Source organism: Haplochromis burtoni, unplaced genomic scaffold (genome assembly GCF_018398535.1).
Source record: "Haplochromis burtoni strain Fernald_Lab_line unplaced genomic scaffold, NCSU_Asbu1 Contig_125, whole genome shotgun sequence".
Taxonomy (NCBI): Eukaryota; Metazoa; Chordata; class Actinopteri; order Cichliformes; family Cichlidae; genus Haplochromis; species Haplochromis burtoni.
In genome coordinates this window covers 644,132-661,368 of record NW_024582486.1, presented here as the reverse complement: position 1 = coordinate 661,368, position 17,237 = coordinate 644,132, and the positions used below count along the sequence as shown (strand labels likewise).

At 38.4% G+C, this 17,237-nt stretch overlaps 1 protein-coding gene and 1 long non-coding RNA gene across 2 annotated transcripts in view; one reads left to right on the top strand and one right to left on the bottom strand.

Moving 5' to 3' along the window:
• Nucleotides 1-1,023: 1,023 nt before the first annotated feature.
• LOC121815059 lies at nt 1,024-9,714 on the bottom strand. Its single transcript, XR_006054753.1, has 3 exons — nt 9,561-9,714; nt 8,307-8,804; nt 1,024-5,652 (listed from the first exon to the last, which is right to left on the bottom strand). It is a non-coding gene; the product is annotated as an uncharacterized LOC121815059 (long non-coding RNA).
• Nucleotides 8,707-17,237, top strand: part of tox2 (TOX high mobility group box family member 2) — a 105,263-nt gene continuing 96,732 nt past the window's right edge. Inside the window, exon 1 of the mRNA XM_042223976.1 lies at nt 8,707-8,811. The gene's annotated coding sequence lies outside the window, so the exon portion shown is untranslated. The remainder of the gene's footprint in view (nt 8,812-17,237) is intronic.

The window sequence follows — 17,237 nt, the reverse complement described above, 5'->3', positions numbered from 1 at the left end:
ATAAACTGTACGTGCACTAAACATATTTCATGCTTCTATAACATTAACTGAAGAAAGGCAAGACCAAATGACAGATAGTTGACCTGTTCAGGGTGTTCCCCTGCCCAAAGTCAGCTGGGATGGGCTCCAGCTTGCATTAGCTGCAACAACCTCATACAGTACTACAACGGAAATAAATAACGGAAACACATAAGGCCGCTCCCTCGCTAATGATGATTGAACAGAATATTAACTTCATTATGTTAAGCATCAGTAAAAACGAACAGATGCATATTAAAACACACAAAAATCTTTGCCTTGAATAGTAATTAATGCCTGGATGTGTACTGATATAAAAAGTACAGTATAACGTAATAAAATATGAACAGAAAACCACCTTCACGACAGCTTCATGATGTCTGAAGAATGCTCACCCTCTTACTCTGAAACTGTGCTGATATGCTAATAATTGTGTTTTTCACTTTATCTGAAAATTTGAGTGAACTTTAAACAGCATTATTAACTTCATCTTTGAATGAGCTTGATGGGGCAAATTGCTTCACACTTAAAATTAGGAGATGTCAGTTCTTTCTGCGCTCTTGTGGAAGGGAAGCTTCAAGGTATAGATTTACTGTAACTTGCAAAACCTTTGCAGATGCAATATGTTTAAACATATAGCATTGCACACACAGGTTTTCCGTTACATACTGTAAATCTGCAAGCCAAATATCATCAAAACCTGTCAGTGTGGGAAAATATTTCCTCTGCCATATAGTAGAAAAGTGGCAAAAAAAAACAAACCTGTTGATATATTTGGGTTTAAGCCACCAAACATCCACAATACTGAAACTGTTATACCGTGTTTACTGAAGTGTGATTTTTCTAAGTTTCACAATTCGCCTCTAACTCTCAGTTTTTCATTGGGCTTGCTTATTGGGGTGTTTCCCCTGGAACAGAGCAACAAGCTCGTAACTCTTAAATCAGAGAGAGAGAAAGAATTGGGGTGGGGGGGTTTAGAAAGAAAAACATACACGAGATTAAAAAGCATTTTTTGAGCTACATCGAAAATATAGTCGCAAACCTTGATCTGCAACAGAGTGATATGGTGCTGTGATCAGCCCTGAACAACTATTTATACATGCGTGCCTGCAGATTTTTTTACAGGCCAAGGTGTTGCTCGATGTGAAGCCACTCTGTGTTATTTTATTGCATCAGTGTGCAAAATGTGAGGAAACACCCACACACTCCTCACTGCCCATAACGTACCTGCTTGTTTTCTCATCAGCATAAACAACTGCCCTGCAGCTGTCATTTCCCATGGTTTACATAGCATGTGAAGTACTGTCACGCAATGCTGTTATTACATATGCCATATACCATTATAAATGCTGCCACAGCTAAATCGCCATTAGTTGCTGGTGCTGCAACTGTTGGTGCTGTTGTTGATTCTTTTATTGCAAATTTCTTTTCTTTTTTCTTTTTTTTCTAATGCATCATCTTCAGGCCATAAATCTTATACAGGATTACTGTGTATAAGTCGCTTGTATGGTCTTGACTCATCAATCAGAGTGGGAATGTTTGTGTTACAACTGCCACTTTGTATGACGGATGAAGATGGGTGTTTTCCAACAGTACAATAGCTTTGGTAAGAGACGGAGGTTGTCTGTGTGTGCATGTTTGAGCGAGCACAGCGTAAGCAGTGACATTCATTATTTCATCTGCAGCTAAGAGTGATTGAACACGCTACTTATTAACTGTCTTTTTCTCCTAATCCCATTGTGTTCTGCTAGATTAAATTTGAACACTAATAAACGTTTTTTATGACTAATTAATGTTTCGCACCTTGCCAAGAATCATCTTCTTCCTCTACTAATTCTAATTGGTCCAATTAATCATGCAAAAGGTAATTAGCATAGTTTGATGTGCAGTAAAGCCACTCCAGAGCCCATGGGGAGATTCGAAGAGCTTTTGTTTCTTGATACAAACAGAAAATTAGTCAAGGGTGGTATTCGCTTGCTGCTGAAGCACAATGCAATACAACAATAATGAGTGTGTTCTATTGTGATGGTCTTCATGGGACTGACAGCCATATTCATACCAAAGGCAGATGTGTTTGAAAGTGAATGAAGACCACTGGCTGTGGCTGAGAGATCTATGCAATATGTTGAAGATTTATATTACGAAAGGACATTCTTAACACAGAGACGTATTAAAGAACACAGCTTATTTATGTATATGCAGATTTTTCAAAGGTCTCCTACTGTAGTATTCAATATAACAGACAAGTGGTGATCTAGCATAGATATTCTTTCTAAATGCATAATGCTGTTCACTTAAAACCCTTTTCTGTGTTAGGAATTTCAGAACTGACTAACCTTTAGAAGATTTTAGAGATTTACTTTTATTATAAAGTACTGTGACAATATTATTTGCAGTAAAATGTTACGGGATGTTTTCATCTTTCTAAAAGCCTAAAAGTTTTCATAAATGAAGTGCACTGAAGTTGGGGAAAAAAAAGATCTGTGTATGGTGCAGCAGATACTGTCATAGTGAGAGAAATTTTGGAATAATGCTACTAAAGAAACAACTTCCAAATGTGTCAACCTAACACCAAAACTCCAAACTCAAATCTGGAACCTAGTACCACTGCCAAACTGACTGACATTTTGTATACATAACAAATGTGCAAACTGGAACTGAAAGTGGTTCTTCACAGTGAAGCTTTAGAAAAAAAAACACTTCAAAAAAGTGTCTGGGAGAATTTTAGTGATGTGAAAAATAAAGTTTTCACAGGGTTCTATGCAATTCTTGTAAAAAAAAACTAAGTACACACTTACTACTTCCACAGGAATTAAAAGAGTATGTAGCAGCCAGATGCTGCTAATTGAAAACACAGGATTAAATGATCATCAGTATAGTGTGAGCGCCTCTATAAAAGCAAATGTTTTGGCACTTTGTTGGTCAGGAGTATTCAGGAGTGTATTAGCACAGTCTTCCTGGGAGTGAACATCACATCAAATGCACCCTAAGTTCAGGCCATGCAATGCTCAAAGAAATTGCAAAACATCCAAGGCCTACATCTCAGACTCCACAGGCCTCAGTTAGCATGTTAAAGGTCAAAGTTAGGAAGTTAGAAAAAAAGACTAAATGGGTATGGATTGTTTTTAAGGATTGCCAGGAGAAAACCTCTTTGCTTAAAAATAAACATGGCAGCATTGCGGTCTGCAACGCTAAATCTGAACAAACTACAACACATCTGGAACAATGTCCTTTAGACAGAAGAGACCACAGCTGAGATGTTTGGAGGTAATTCACAGTGCCCCGTTTGATAAAAAACAAATCCAGCATATCAGATAAAAAAAACACCTCACAGCAACACAGAGGTGGATTGGTGTTGATTGTGGTTCATTTTGCAGCCACATTGCAGTGAGTTGACCATAAACTTCTCTGTATACCAAAGTATTCTATAGTCAGATGTCAGGCCATCTGTCCGACGGCTAAAGTTTAGCTGAAATTGTTTTGTGCAACAACAACCAGATCTAAAACAGAATAAAAAAGTATCAAGGTGTTGCAATGAAACAAAGCTCAGACCCTAACCAAACTGAAATGCTGTGGGGGGACCTTTAAAAAGCTCTGTATAAATGAATGATTGCAAAATTCAATGAACCAAAGTAACGCTGTGTAGCAGAATGGACTAAAATCTTCCACAAAGAAATGGGACATGTAAAGTCATACAAAAAATTATTACTTAAAGTTATCATAGCTAAAGATGCTACAGGCTAAAGAATCATGGGGTTGGTACTTAGGTTGCAATCCAGTATATATATGCAGTCCAGTATATAAATATATAACTGGTTCTTCACAGTACCTCCAATGGTACCAAATTGGTTAATAAAGAGGGAAGAAAGGGTGCAGTATATTATCTAAAATCTGAAATTTCTTTAAACAGCAAAACTTCCCCATAAACAAAGCATACAATTAAAAGTACAACTGATAAAAATAAACATTCTACAAACAGGTATGCATTCATGTAAATACATCCAGATGTGTTTTGAAACATGTTGCATATGAAAATTAAATACATATAAAGAAACTCAATAACAGTCACAAAAATAACACCATCACAGAATTGCTCATAGTGGTCTCTGAACAGGGTATAAACATAGTGACCTACATTTTGAAAGGTCAGTTCAATGAAATCAAAGTTGTCGATGGCGTATGCCTATTTGCTTTTTGCATCTAGAACAAAGACAAAGTATTCATACAAACTAAGCAAAATCCTCAGGAATTAAAGAATTAACAAACCAAATGTTGGAGAAAGATCTCTAGTAAATAATAAATCATGATAAATAACTTGGGAACAAGTTAATAATGAGTCGCTGTTAAATCAGAACAAAACTCATCAGGTTGACCTCCTTAATGTCCATAAATCTCCTTCTGCCCAATAGAAGACGCAATTAGCACCAACCAAAATCTAATTAGTTACTACTTACTATGTCTCCTTAGGTTAATGGGTGCTTTATTCTGATGTGGATTCAAGAATCTCATTATTTCCGTAAGTTCACCATTTCCTTTTTGGGTATAGTAAAAAAATCAGGCCACTAGTCCACGTGTCATGTGACTAGCTACTGTAGTGGTGTACATAAATCAGATCCTGAGATAAAAGGGACTGCATGATGATGTTTTGGGTTTTTCTGATATGTCAGCCGCATGGCTTCGGGTAATTCTGAGAAATCAGTTCATCCTACAGTTCATCCTACAGCAATAAAAACAAAGTGAGAAATCATAAGCTGTACTTTACCTGCTATGATTTATTCATTTAAGTGCAGATTTGGTTTATAATAAGCCCCACTTAAAAAAAGAGACTGTTGCAGAAATCTAAAACCCTGTCACCTTCTTTGAAGCTTTCGATTCCCTTTTTGACATATGGCCAGTGAGACAGAAAACGTGGAGGTTTTAGCAAAGCAACCACATCGATTAAAAAGATCCACAGGAAGACCAAGACTTCTGTTGGTTCATTAACTTGAGTGGCTTTGTTGTGGTTGCATAATTATATTTTATAGGAGTATAAGAAGCATATCAACATGCTGAGACAACATTTATTTTAGAGCGATAACCTTCTTGACAACATCTGGATTCAATTTGGCCTTGGTTAATGGGCGCCCTTTCAAACTTTAGAAGGACTCTGCTGATGGTTTGATGACAACTTATTTTGTCAAGTCTTTTACTTGAGACACATATGCTTATGTAATGAAGTTCTTCACCATCACTCATTACCCAGGCATCAAGCTCGTAGCAGATATTTGTGAGTTCGAATCAACAGCTTCATTCTTTATTTTTTTTTATTGCAGAATCTACAGTTCAGTCGCTGCATAAATCGTATCATCTTCCTTATCATCTGCGCCAAAAAAAGAAAAAAGGAGCAAAAGTGTCAGCGAAAATAGCCAGGCTTATAATATCACTCTATAAGCTGAGGCTGATTATGATAGTGAAATTGGCAGTAGAGCGTGGCATATCCCTCCGGTGGTTTTCCAACTCCAACTCATTTCACGGGCCATCTCTGGGTCCCGATCTCTGGGACTGGGTTCACTTGGCTCTGGCCTCTGTGCTACCGATGTCTTGATTGCTGTTTCATAGACTTTCACGTGTCAGTGCAGCAGTGCCGAAAGGGACCTGTGAGAAGGAAGTGATGCAACCACAAAGATATGTAAGAGCGGCTTGAAAACACTAACACTGTGGTTCGCTGACCTCAAAGGAAGGAAAGAAACAAAGAGATAGAGAGAAAGGCAGAAACACGAGAGCAACTGTTTAATAGGTGGTCAGAGGGTCTAAATGTCAAGTGGTGACAGTTTAGAGCATGAATGTCAAACTAGCATTGAATATATCTTTGCACGTACGTAGTTTCGTTTCTCATGCATCTGTCACATAACATTGTACACAATGCTCTACTTCCAGAGGATAAAGGGTTTGTGTGTCTTTTTTAATGATTACAAACAAGATGAAGCATTAATCAGATTAATGGCAGCTTAAAAATTCGAACCTAAACAGTGACAATCTAATTGCTGCTGCCAAAATGTTTGATTTTAAGTAAATTAGATGAGTGGCTAAAAAAATAGTCTTGTTTAATGGAGCTTTATCTGTAAGTCAGGGCCATTAGCAGCCCTAGTTTGAGTTGCCTTGGGCTCTGTAATTAACTCCGCTCAAGCGCAGCTAAACATTTTTGACATTTTTCCTAGTCCAAAATTAACTGTCACAGCAGAGGGAGAAAGTAACCATCTTGTCACATTGAGTTTATCTGAGGATTGTGGAACATTGTCCTCTTCTGTTTCCAACACTCTCTCTGTGCCTTTCTCCCCTCATGTCTCATTCACGTTTTCTCTCCTGCAACCTGGATCTTATTTCAGTATTGTTTCTTGATAAATGAGATGATGGAAAGTGTGACTGCACCTAATGTTTCTGAATGTTTGGGTGACACCATCCTCAGGTTACATTACACTGCTAATTATGAGGCAAAATGCATTCTTCTTACTTGTATATTTGCAAGACAGTTCTGGAGCTCATTTAGATGATGTTACATGACACAAATAAAAAATTTTTTATGGAAACGTTCTATAAACCTATAAACCGTTATATCTATAAACCACCACTAACTGGCTTTATATTGCCACGCGCACTCACACCCACACAAACACACACATGTGCGGTACAGAGGTTGTGTGGAGCAGCAGATCCACCTGATTGGTTTAGCTTAGAAACAGAGAAATGAGAGGGCTGATGCGAATGGAAAGGCCCAAAGTACCGTAAACATGTACCATGCAGTGTGTTAACTCCCAAGCCATCAAGGAACCGCCTGGTTTCCAGTAAATAATTATTTTTGTGTCGCCACAATGTGTTAGTGTTTCATCTACAGTTTATCATAAACAAGGCATTACTGTGGTGTAGTGAAGGTAATCCCACACACATAAAGTTTCGTAACATTTTGTTTATTGTAATTAACTAAGAAAAAAATAGGTAAGCGCTTAATCTTATGCTTTACGTTTTAAAAAGAAGAAAACGGAAAAGATAAATATCAAAAAATATATATTTGTATAGATATGAAGAACTTTGTAAATGTAAGTCTAATGTAAGCTATCAGAGAAACATAAAATGTATTTTATTTTTAAATATGAGGCTTGCCTAAAATATATACTAGCCATTAATCAGTTGTCTTGTACTTTGTTCATTTAAATGCTCAAATTTAAATATTGGCCGTAAACTTTGCCACAAAAAAGGTGTCATCAAATTTCGCGTCAAGCAGACGGTGAAATGAAAGTATCTATTCAAATAGCACGGTCGCATAAGTGGGTTTTCAGATTATTCAGGAGCTTTATGCTGATGGTCGAGTTAATCTCAGACATCACCCACACATCTTACTCATTTTTTCACATTATTTTTCACTCAGATTTCTGCTAAGTTTCACTTATTAAGAAGCCAAAGTTTTTCACCGTTCCAAAGTCTGAGATGAGTAGATGGGCGTTTAGGAAAGCCACACCGTAATGTCTGACTAGTCCAAATGAAATACCACCAAGGAAAGTCACAAGTCAATATGGTGCAAATTCCCCCTGATGAACACACATTAAACCAATCGCTACGCGTTAGCATTTCAGTCATCCTCAGACCATTACCGGAGCTGTAATTATACCACATATTCCATATATTACTTTGAATGAAAGAATGCCAATTACAGATCTTTCACTCTGTCTTTCAATGTGCTGCCTGATGCCTCCATAAAAGTCTGTGATTAAATTACTCAGGGGGAAAGCACTTACATTTTATATGACAACCCCTGACGCATCGCTCGGCTACAAATTCCCCAACCAGTAGCAAATCTTCTAAGAGGCTGTGATTGTGGACAGGTTGGTCCAGATGACTGAGAGAGACAGACAGACAAGTCCTTCCAGCTTTGCTCTTCATGCTATTATTCTCTGTCAGTTTCTATTGATGTAACGCTAACTTACACGCCATACATTTTAGAACATATGACAGGAACATTAGTAGGAGGATCACTTCATTTTTTGACCTGCCTTCACATCCTGCATTGTGTTTTTTCTTAGCTGTCAAAATGTTTAGAATGTCCGTACAGCGCTACATGTATGCCAGTGAAGCAGGAGTGCTAGCTTTGAATGTACTAGGGGCTCTCCAGACAAAATCATATCTAAACAGGGTTATTCAAAATCCTTTGTCTGAAGTTGTTTTAGTTTTACAAGTGTTGATACCCACCACCAACAGCCCTTCTTTCAATTCAAATACAGTCAAAGGCTTAAAATAAATATACAGTAAATACGTACTCCCACATGTTTCACTGGGGCTGAAAATTCCCTCATCTGAGACGATGACTGCAGTAGACTGTAGATGTTTGCTGCACTGATGAACAGTGGACATGCAATGTGAGAAAACCTGGTTCAAAGCAGACAAACAGCAGTGTGATGACTTTAAATAAGACTTATTCATAATTCAATGTAAAGGCTTTTTTTAAGGTGTGAATAGAGTAGCTTCAGATTCACTTGTAGCTATTTCACAATGAAGAAATTTAGAAATTGTTCAAGTCACGGTGGAATGTGAAATGTGAGTTCTGGGAAGAAATGGGCAAGAGACAAACACAAAGGCCCTTCTGACGAGGAAGGAAACCTTAACTTGTCAATCACAGCACTTCTCTGTCATTAGCTGTTTAATCCTCTGCTGAAAGCTGGTAGGTGCTGGATCTATACACAGCCACGAGGTTAAAGGTGAGGTGAATGACACCCCTCCCACTGGAAGATCTTTTTCCATCACTGTTGCATAGTTGGCTGAAAGGTAAGAACTATAATCATTCATTGTTTTTTTCACAAAACCAGACGTCTGTGATTTTAATATCAAAGCTGTAGCTCTGAGTGAGACAGTGATGCAGATAAAAGTGATACTGAGGGAAAATACAAAATGCCAGTTATCAACTTTTGCAGATGGTATAAAATGGCTTTGACTGAGAGCAGATCCCTTACGCCTTACTAGCCATCCAGAAAAACAACAACAAGAACAAAAAAGAGAAAAAAACATTCATTTTTAAGTGTATCTCTTTGCATTGCTGTGCCTGGCTGGAAAAGACAGAGACTGTTGAATCAATTTGCCATTATATGTGTGGGTATAAACAAATCATAATGAAATGAGCACAGTAAAGACAATACACTTGTATTGAACAAAAATACATTTGAGCTTATATAAGCCTCATCATCTCCATGACAACGACTTTGCTGGTAACAGGGAAGTGAATTATTTGTGTATAACCAGAGCAACATCTTCCAATCGAATTAAGCTGCACCTGTGCGCATTATAGATGGAAATAAAAGGCTGAAAGCATAGTTACAGTGAGCTTGTTGCTGACTAGATATGAGCATTAGACTTTAATTTGCTGTAATCAGTATATATTTTTGTCTTATAGATGAGAGAAAAGATTCATTATTGTATAGTGATACAAGCTTAGCTATCTGATTAACAAACAGTGTGTTATTTCACAATACGTAATGAAAAAAATCTTTCATATTTAAAATGCAACTGACTTTACTTACTTATCCTGTGCGATCCATTTGGCACATTTAAGTTCCTTAGTTTGGATATGTCAGTGAAATCCGAGGAAGCTTTCTTCTCGGTGTGCAATTTGAAATGCCAGATGAACCAAGTAAAAAATGCTCTCACACCTCGTCATACTGTGCCACAAATGTGAGCGGGTACATACATAAACAAAACACTGGACTTGTGGAAAAAGTATCGGAGCTGAAATAGAGCATACAGAGAATCATATCACAACCATTAGTAACACTTTAGATGTGGTAAAAAGGGGCTTCTGGTTGCTCTGTCAGTTTAAAAGATGACTTTTAACAAGGTTTGCCAAAGCATTTTCTAGGTGGCTAGCAGCTCGGTGGCAATAAATATTTATTCTTCAATGTGTTATTATTATATTTATTTATTTGACATACATTTAGGATGTTTCCATATTTGACAACTAGTTAAAGTAGAATAAAGAAACGTTTGAGAGGAAATCATACAGGATTATCTCCATAGTTACCATAAATGAGCTCCAACTTAGCACCATGTTTACTATGTTCAGATTTTGGACAAATCTATTAATCGTACTTTGTACTTCGTGTATCCAGTAATTCTTACAGATGTCCAGTTCACTACTGAGCCACAACAATGAACATGTACTGTATGTCATTCTGGGAGAATGTATTACTGATTCATGAGCCCCTTGTAAAGTTTAAAACAATACTCTGGTGTAGAAAGTGTTAAAATAGGATGTGTAGGTACAGACCTGTACTCTCAGCTAAAATATTAATGTAATTAAAGCTGAAGGCATTTTAAACATATCTGTGTTTTTTCTTTCAACAAAGACAAAATACTAAATGTTTACATACTTGCAACAAACATCTTTGTCTTATTTCAACAACAAGACTATAACAAGCACTGTGTCCTCTATTGTGTGCCTTTCTATTATGTGCCCTTTTCCTGTTTTGTATATACTCCTCTTGTCTGTTATTTATTCCAGCCGTCCTACTATTTAGATTTTTATTCCATGCACAGTTGGTGCAGAGCACCTGCAATTTTGTCGTACATGAATAATAACAATAAAATGCTATTCTATTCTAACATTGCAACAGTTATTGTTATAATTGCCATTTTCTGGAAGCAAACCAACCAGAAGTTGGTTTAAGGTCTATTGAAATAACCACATTTCTTTTGAAATAATGTCCTTACATGTCTTCTAGGCAGCCAATCACAGTGAGGAAGCATTTCGTTCGCCTCTGTGTATTTAAAGCATATGTCTGGTTTATCTTTATAATAACAGTTTAACTTTGCAGGACTTATGTTCACATTCATCAGTTAAAGTGTGCTATTCTAACCTGTGTATTCACTGGTGGCACAAGCTCGTTTGCAATGAGCTTTTAATGGAGACTTCCAATTTCAGTTTCCAAATCTGTATTTCAAGTATTTTCCTTATAATATAAACTTTTTAGTGAATGGGAAGTAAACAGATACAATTGTAATATAAATCCCTTAATTCCCAGTCCTTTGTCATTATCATCATATCAGATCATATTTTTGTGCTCTGGTAATTGAATTATGTGGTTTTATATATAAAAACAATTGTATCTATTCATGTAAAATTTATACCTCGGTTCATCCGAAGACTTGATGACATCAGACTTTGAATCATACAGATCTCAAATCTTGCAAAAGGTATGAATAGAGCATTAGTTTTTCCAGGAGCAAAAGATGTCTGTTTCATTTGAATCTTTTCAGTAAGTGAATTTGGACATTTTAACTCTCCTGCATTAAAGTACAATGTTTTCTCAACGATCACATCACCCTGACTTCTTCCCTATACAGCCTTTGTGGCCATAACTATAACTGTGGCTATCATTTCCTGTTTTGTGCTGGTCACTTCTTTGGGAACTATGAAATATAGGGAAACGCATAACATAAAAGACAACAGCTACAGTCAGAGAGTCCTACAATCGCTTTCAGTGTAAGGTAAAGAATCTTAAATCACATCCCAGAAAGTTGATTCTGTTTATTTGTATATAATGTTTTCAGTGGGAGAAACATTACATACAGTGCACCAGGAGTGCAAGTTGTAGAAGTTTCTCCCCAAACTTTTCTCGAACTGAAAACATCCAGATAGTTTCAGTAGGAAAAAAAACCATAGAACTCTTTGTGATGAGTGATACAATGTTTCTCCCACTGAAAATGTTCCATACAGATAAACAGAATCTAGGATTTCTTTGCTTGTATGCCTGAGCATGCATCAAGACAACATGTACACATTATAAAGGATAATACTATTATAGATATTGTACTTTGGTAATGTATAGATACATAGTTTTTGGAATAAACATGTGATGAAGATGCATCTATAGTTATATATTATGACACAGCTTACACTGTAGAATATAGGATTACAGTTATGTGATCTTATGCAGAATAGATTCTGCACCTCTTTTCATTTAAATATGCCTAATCAATTTCCCCAGTTAGTTACAGGAAAAGTATGTTTCAATTTTTCTAAATCTTCCATTTCATTGCACATAATAATATCCATAGATTGCATGCACAGCCAAACGGGGTGTGTTTATTTTATTGTTATGTCAAGCTAGAACCGGTGTCAGACATTAGAAATGGGAAGAAACCCTCTTCTTCCTCCTAGCGTTTTTCCCGCTCGGTTGCAGGGTCCGCTTTTCTGCAAAGTCGTCTCCACTTGGGTCGGTCAAGGGCGTCGGTCAGATCGGCTTCGATCTTCTTCACGTCGTCCTTGATTCGGTCCATCCATCTCCGCTTTGGTCTGCCTCTAGGTCGACGTCCTTGGGGGCTGAGCCGCAGTGCTGTTCTCACCACTGAGTTCTCATCGCTCCGTACCACCGCAGCCTCGCTTCTTGCATCTTATCAGTGATTGGCGCGATTCCCATCCTCTTTCTAACGTCGGTGTTCATGATGTGGTCCCATCGTGTCAGGCCTAGGCACCATCGCAGCATCCGCATTTCCATCGTGTGAAGGGCTTGTTCGTGCTTTGCGGTGGCTGGCCAGCACTCGGATCCATAGAGGGCGACGGGGCGCACTACACTCTTGTAGATCTTTGACTTGAGGCGATTGGGCATTCTTCGGTCACACAGGACGCCGGTGACTTGGCGCCATTTCATCCACGCTGCGTTGATCCTGGCTCGTACATCTAGTAGGATATCGCCGTCATTGCTGATCATCGATCCGAGGTATTTGAAATGAGGTACTTTCGCCAGATTTTCTCCATCGACGCTGATCGTGCCGTCGGTCTGGGGGCCAGCCTCTAAGTATTCGGTCTTGTTGGTGTTGAGCCTCAGGCCGAAGTCAGCTAGGCGAGTCTTCCACTGCTGCGTTTGGTATTGCAGTTCTATTCGCGATTCATCGGCCAGGAAGACATCGTCGGCGTAGAGAAGTGTCCAGGGATGGGGTGACTGGAGATCCGCCGTCGCAGTGTCCATGCAAAGGATGAAGAGCAGCGGGGAGAGTGCCGAGCCTTGGTGGACGCCCACATTGATGTTAAAGGGCGGCGATGTTCCCACTGGGCTTCTGACCACGCTGGTGACTTGTCGGTAGAGGAGCTTTGTCCAGTTGACGTAGGCTTCAGGAACTCCATGTGATCGCAGGGAGTGCCAGATGAGGTCGTGTGGGACACGGTCAAACGCCTTTTCCAAGTCAAGGAAGGCCATGTGGATGGTCTTGGACTTCTCTCGGTGCTTCTCCAAAAGCAGGCGGGCAGCATGGATGGCGTCCGTCGTGCCACGCCCCCTGACAAAGCCACATTGGTTGGGCGTTAAGTTGACAATTTCTCGCATCCTGGCGTCGATGATCCGTTCGAAAACCTTCATGGTATGGCTTAGGAGTCGGATCGGGCGGTAGTTGGAGCATTCAGCCACATCGCCTTTCCCTTTCCAGATGGGCACCGTTATGCTGGTTGACCAGGCTGCTGGGACGGTCCCGTCTCTGATGATGCTATTGAACAGGCTGGCGAGGACTAAGGCGCCTTGGCGCCCGAGCAGCTTCCAGACTTCGGCTGGTATGGGAAGAAACCCTCTGATCTTTGTAAATCTGACACGGGTGAATGCAATTTGTTTTGTTTGTCTTGTTGACAAACTGAAGTGCTCTAATACAGTTTATATTATAGCGCATAGGTTTAGTGTGTTTGTGGAGTGCGTATAGCATGTAGTGTATTAATCCAAATAGAAATGAGTTCTCATTGAGTTATTAGATGAGCTATTAGAAAACATGACCTTGGAATGTTATTCACACGGCTGCATCTGTCTTCAGTATAACTGCCATGTTCGTCATATGTGAAGCGCGATATACAAATTATCACATGCTGCAATGATTAACTGACAGTACTTAAACAGTTGTTTGGAATAATTAAGATGTATTGGTAAATGGTAGAGGAGGTGGGGGTTTTTTTTGCCTTTAACAGGAGGAAAAACTATCAATTCATGATCTAAGAGGGAAGGAGCTGGATACATCGAGGTGCGTGGCTGATGCGGTAACATAGCCAAGCAAGATAAAAGCAAAACCCTGTAATGCACCGTAACACAAGGTTCACATCAGTGCAGAGAAAAGAAATGGTAAAAATGTTCGTCTGATAAAAAAGCCATGTTTTCTGTCAAATATTAATGACTCGGTGAAAGGCTTTGCTCATAACAGCCACTATTCTGAATTTGTAAGCGGGCACGGTTACACACCATAGTGATAAATAACTTCTTCCAGCTCTTAAAACCACACCCCTTTCTCCTTTAGTAGATGGGTACAACACACAGCCAATCTGTCTGCGTCTCGCATAAACTTAACAGAAACATTGTGTGCACGTGTGCCTGTGCATGTGCGTGCTCTGTTTGTGCAGCTTTGACTTATTTTTCACTTTTCCCTTTAACTTCCTGTGAGTCATCAGCAGTGGGGGAAATACTTTACAGCTGTACCTTTATTTTTTTATGTGAAAACACAGCTTAATGCACACGGAGAACAAAAGCAGGAATCTGGTACAATGTTTTGCTTCACTTGTAAATTCCTGTGCACCTACTTAATTTGCTTTGCTATTCAATGGTAAAGTGCAGTTATAGAGCTGTTACATAACCTTGCTTATTTAAGTATGTCATGAGCCTAGAGTGGCTTATGTAACTTTACAAGATGGTATAAATCTGTAGATCCTCTCCTCTTTTCACTTATCTAAAATTCAAGATACATCTTTTGTGCAGATGGAAATTGCTCTCAGAGAATCTGTGAGAAAGTATACTTGATTATGCTGCATGAGATTAGCTTTTCTAAAGTGATGGTGTCTCCACATTTAAGCTTATGTACTGCAGGTAGAAATGTTGCCTGTCGCAAGTAAGATGCAGAAAGAAATAAAGACATTCTTTATTTCAGATGTTCATAATTAATGTTTCCAAGTCACCACAAAAGGAATAAAAAGTCCTTTGATGACTTAAGAGCTTGATGGCTGTTTCATTTGTCACTCACAGAACTACAGGAAGCAATTAAATGTCTGCAGAATGTCAAATATTAATTTGAAAAACGCTTCCAAAAAAGCACCATTGAAATAAACTGCGGTACTTCACTAAGGCTGCCTGCGAATGCTTCGGTGGTTGAAATTATGTTTTGATTTTACATAACCAAAAGAAATTGACTTAGATACATGAAACTAAAAGTATGGTGGAAGGGGGATTTACCTCTCCCCAGCACAGTCTGTGAGGTGAAATCTTTTTATCTCTCAGTTGCTTTTACAGACAGCACTGTTAATTATAGGTGAAAGTTTTTGACAGCTGTACATTTGTGGTCAGAGCCTGACTGCGGATAGAAGAAAAATGGCAGCACAACTCCTCACAGTTTCAGCTTTAGTCCTAAATGATGAATTTAGGGTGGTGATAATATTGGTGAGAAACGGCCGCATAATTGAACTTGAAAAGAGAAGGGGGAGAGAAAGCAATGAGTAAATGCCTCCCGTGTAGGTGTTTCAGATCAGTGTGAGGCTGTGTCTACTTCGATAAAATGAAACAGTGAAAAATTAGATTCTTTTCCTTGTCGACTTAAGGTGGATATTCTTTTTGTGGCCTGTGGTGACATATCTGTTTTGCCCCTGACTATTTTTCATTTTGTTGTTTTTTTTAGCAAAGTAAATAAAAAAATATGTGAATGGATAATTACTAGAAGGTGTGGTTAACCAAGGTTAATGCCATGGTCATAGCTCTAAAAAATGAGCGACTGAACTGGAAAAACCATTCACAGCAACCTCTTGGTTGTAATTCAGAAGATGCGATAATGGGAATTTCTGTGGCCAACCCATTTCAAAAGAACTATTGAAATGTGTCAGTGTTGCTACAAAACCACTGCTGCTATCTAAATACAGTCCCAAATAAACAGTACACGCTACATCCAGAGGAACAGTAAAAATGTAAAAAACGTAATATTTTGTAAGTTGCAAAAAATTGCATCAACAAAAAATATAATATTAGTTGAATTAAAATCCTACAAACCCAGTAAAATGAAAACTTGCAAGAGTCAATATTATAAATTGGGGGGGGGGGGGGGGGGGACGACCCTTAAATTTACTGTGTTATCAGTAGATATTTATTTTTGCTGTTTGCATCTCAATGCCTTAAAAAATCTTAAAATGTATTGACCTCAAATGTGAAATGTGCATAAAATGGTGTGTGTCATCTTATCCCATCATATCAAGTTGTAGGTACCAAAATACAAAATATGTTAGAAGCGTGCTAGGAAGCTGTACCCCAGCACCTTATACATCATAACAATATGAGGAAATGAATGTGCCAGCAACAAGTCCATTTTTATGTTATTGTTGGTTTTCTCTACCCCTAGGTACAATAAAATAAAATAACAATGCAACTGTAAATTGCCATGTTTTAAATTAAAGCAGTCATTGAAATTTCTGTACAAGCAGCAACTTTACCCTTTACAATATGCACTCTATAAGGTGTGCTAGCAGAGCTTATATCTTTAGCTTTATGTACAAAATACTCATTTTAAATGCTATAAGATGGCTTTTTGGTTATGTTTGCCAGTTTGTAGGATGGCTCTTAAGTGTGAACAGCGTGCTATATAGGAAGTTAATGTTAACAGCAGTAACACTTGTTGCACTGATGGCATTTCTCGTTCCTCCTTCTATACGGCGATAAATAGTTTTCTTGCACTTCTAACTGAATATTTTTTCACATTCTATGTCTTAATTTTTTTCCTCATATTTCAGCCTCCCACCCCTGTTCCTCTCTAGCTGTCAGATCAAGCTACAGTCTGGGACGTTTTAAAATCTTTTTGTATCAGCCTTGCTTGGCTTGCTGCCTGACCCACAGGTCGACTAGCCACCAGGAAAACTCCAAGCTCTCCAGATGGCCAATCCGTTTATGAAAGCAAGTTACCAAGCCCTTCCGAACATCAGTGAATGCTGCAATTTCAAATCATATTTCTTAGGTTTAATATTCTGAACATTGGAAACTCAAAATATGCTACATGCAAGCTTCAGTACTGATGGCATTTTAATCAATCCATCTGTGCCTACCACTGTTCATCCTTAACACTTTTCATGAAATAATAAAAAAAAGATGAGACAAACAAAAGAGATATATTCAAGAAAGGCCTTTATGTCAAGGACAAGAGATACTGTTAAGCAGGAGGTCACAGGAGTCCTTTGCTTTCTCTAGTCTTCTGATTGTTATAAT